Consider the following 4,048-nt stretch of genomic DNA (forward strand, 5'->3'; position numbering starts at 1 on the left):
TGGCTCGCTGGTGTGTGAGGCCCCCTAAGATGAGAGCGATGGCATTGGTCGTCGCTGGACGAGAATGATTTTATCGGCTGTCGTTGACGCCACTGCTGATCGTGAGCTCCTACGCTGCTGTCCGCAGCACGGTTCCACGCCGTTGTCGCTGACGGTTTGAGCGAACTCTAGAGGGAGAGGCGAGCAAGCGAAATACGGCGCGCACGCTGTGACAGGTTTGCGCGGGTTTTCCGCGCGCTTTGTCCTATTCACACGCGCAAACACATACACTCCCGGCACTGCACTCGCGTGACACCACTGATTTCGCGAATGCTAATGAGAGAGAGATGGAGATAGAGTCTTCCACCTCACAGGAGGCACCATGAAAAGTCTTGCGCTGATTGGGGGAAGAGCCAAGCAGCCTAGTTCAATTTTCTGTACGAATGTCGGAAACCGCGTGACGTACTGTCACCGCTCTCGGCATCACTCGTACGTTTTTTTTTTTTTGTTAGGTTTGAATTTGTTCTAAGAATTTTAGTTTTAGTTGAAATTTTACACGCGTGATTCTAATTTTGTTTAATTTCAAAGATTAGGAAATTAAGGTTAAATAAGTACACTTCACTTAAAGGGAAAAAGCCTCGAAGGCATAAAAAACCCTTTTTATTAAAACACACACAAACTTGAGAAGAAAGTACAAGAAGACGCGAATGACGTCACACGAGGACGAGTTGCCGCACGCATACACAGAGAGAACAAAGCCGCGAGGGCGAGCACGCCGCCACGAGGCGGCGAGTGCTCTGCACGCCGCGCGAAGCCGTTGACTACTGACTGGCCGGAGGCAGCGCTGGCGGGCATAGCCGCAAGATTTGGCGGGGCCGGAAGTCTATTTTGGCGCACGTGATTGACGGCCAGTGCTGCCACCGATGATATTAGATTTTGCGCACGCAAGCGCTAATGATTTTGAATAAAAGGTTAATTATGTAAATGTTGCGACGTAACATATGCTATAAATCATAAATTATGACTTATAATTTTATTACATTATCGGAAAAAGTTTTATGTTCACCTATTTTTTAATGACTGATAAGTTTTATTTATTTTAATTATGACAGAGCTAAACATTTCCCTCTTTAAAATGTTGAATGCTATTAAAATTCAGAATTCTGTATAAAATCAAGCAGAGGATAATGCCAATTTATGCATTTTATAAAGAATTTTGAGATTCCTTTAGAAACAAAAAAATAGTATATTGTCAATAATAATACCTTAAATTTGTCTCTGAAACGTTAAAATTAGGTAACTATTATAACATATGTTATCAGTTACAGATTGTATTAATTAATATACAGTTTGTAGCTCAAATGCATATATAGAGGAGAGTATCCAAATATGAGATACTAACTCTGTTTGCCGTGATTTTCGGAATTCTATGTACAGAATTTAAAAGTAATATAGGTCATTTTAAAGGATATTTAGTTTGTCATAAGAAGCTCAAATAAAAAAATTTATTAAAAAATTTTTTTATGCTGAAAATACAAAAAATGTAGAAAAGTGCTTTTCCCAAACTTGTCAAACTATTCTCATAATATGAGATACCCCAGGAAATAGCTAACAAAATGCAAAATAAAGTATTATTTTTAATGAAAAACTTCATTCTATGTTTCCGAAGTATAAATTTACTGCTATTTAGATATATTTAGTTTTTGCAGTAGTCACAAACATTATTGTAACTAATTTCCCCCGCGCAGCCACAGTGTTATAAAAACCACAGGTATCTCATAATATGAGAACCACACCATGCACCTATGCACTTACTATGTCTGACCTGTACAATGGAAAACTTCAACACTATCGAGTTTTGTAATTTTACATAAAAAAACATTCATTTTTTTTTTAAGGCGAATTTTAAACGACAAATAGTTCAATTGACAAACAAACAAGAATGAAATAAATGGAATAGTTGAATTGCCAGTTTAAAAAAATTAATATTTTTAACAACAAAAATGAATTTTAAACAGAATGCATGAATTTTTACCCACTTACCTTGAAGAACTCAAAAGATTAATTTTCAACCAAAAATGAAATAGCTGAATTTTAAATAAAAACATTAATTTCCAACAATATAATTTATTTTGTATCCAAAGAGCTAAATATGCTACTAAAATCGTAATGTTTTGACCAAAAAGATTTATTCTTAGTTCAAAAAATTAATTTAAAATCAGAAAAAAACGGGTTTTCAACCAAGTAGATTAAGTATTTCTTAAAAATTGTTGAATTTCACATTACAGTTTAAAATTAATTATTTAACTAAGCATTGGTTTTAATGATTTTTTCAACTATAAAATATTATTATAATAAATACATTTTTAAAATTTTTTTATCTTCAGTTTTCAAAACAATAATACTTTGATAATAATAATAATATGAATAATTATACCTAATTATTTTAATATATATTATTTAAATTTGAAATTATTATCATTGTTATTATTATGTTTTCTTAACAGATTAGGAGTTTATATAATAATAATTCAAGCATAATTTTCAAATTCAATATACAATTTTAAAGTATAAGTTTCTGTTTAAAAAAAAATGAAGAGAAAAATGTTCTCAGCAAGTATGCATCGCTGGAAACAAACTTTTTGAAAAATCATTTTCGAAGCAATGCATTGGTTTTATTGAAAACGGGTTAAGTGCATTTTTCACTTAATTTTTATGTACAGAAAGTTTTCTTTTGATTTTAATTGAAAAATTAAATACGTATATTTAATATCACATATACAAACATTCATAAATACATACATACACGCATACACATACATACATGCATACATACATACATATATAATAATAATTACAAAATTTTCATACATTTCTTTTAATGTTTAACAAAGTTCTATTTGTTCACACAATTTTCATTTGCTCAAGCAGTTATTTTTCGATAACTATTAAATAGAAGACATATAATTAATTACGATTTCGAAAGTATTTTTGGAAAAGTAATTATTTAAACAAATTATATTTGTTTAAGCAATTAAAAAGTGGTAAATTTTTTCTTTCCATACGCTATAAAGTCAGAAACATAATGCTATGTGTTCTATTTTATTGCAATTCTTTTAGCTACCGAAAAAAACTGCTTTAGCAAGTAAATATTGTTTAAGGGCATGTGACACAGCTAAATACCTATATTACCGACCTCACTTTTTCGGTTCACTGAATGTTTTTTTTATTTTAAGAACTTTTTTTGTAAATAAAATATCGAGCTGAAACTTTGGAAGATTTATAAGAGTACAATAAGTACGTTTAGGTACTGCATTTTGGTAGGAACTTCACTGAAAATTATTTCATCTTTTTTCTGAACCTCAACATTTTTTGAACGTTCGAACTTTTTTTATACATAAAATATCGGTCTCAAACTTTTAGAAATGCAAGAGCCGAAAGAAAACTACGTTTAAGTACAAAGCTTAATAATAAAAGATGTAAAAAAATATATTTCAACAATCAATTCCAACGGCATCAGCCGGTAACGTTGTACACGAAAATACGAAACCTGGCGGCCACTAGACGAGGTTCTAGAGAGTTCGTATTTTCGTGTACAACGTTACCGGCTGATGCCATTGGAACTGATTGTTGAAACATATTTTTTTACATCTATTATTATTAAGCTTTGTACTTAAACGTAGTTTTCTTTCGGCTCTTGCATTTCTCAAAGTTTCAGCTCGATATTTTATTTACAAAAAAAGTTCTTAGGTTCAAAAAAACATTCAGTGAACGGAAAAAGTGAGGTCGGTAATATAGTTATTTAGCTGTGTCACATGCCCTTAAAGAAAAAAAAATATTAAACAATAAAATAAATGTGTCAAAATTATATATTTATTTAACAGAAAGTAACATATGATACCAATTTGAATAAAATTGGACATCTCTGGCCCAATTGAAAAATTTTTGAAAACAAACAATAATTAATGGTTCAAATAATTACGTAATGTTTTTAGGCAAATTTACTACTTCAAAAAATGACAATATATTGCATTTCAATAAGAAAATAAGAACATTTTTTAAATTTCTG

The sequence above is a fragment of the Belonocnema kinseyi genome, chromosome 2 (assembly GCF_010883055.1).
Source record: "Belonocnema kinseyi isolate 2016_QV_RU_SX_M_011 chromosome 2, B_treatae_v1, whole genome shotgun sequence".
NCBI classification, from domain to species: domain Eukaryota; kingdom Metazoa; phylum Arthropoda; class Insecta; order Hymenoptera; family Cynipidae; genus Belonocnema; species Belonocnema kinseyi.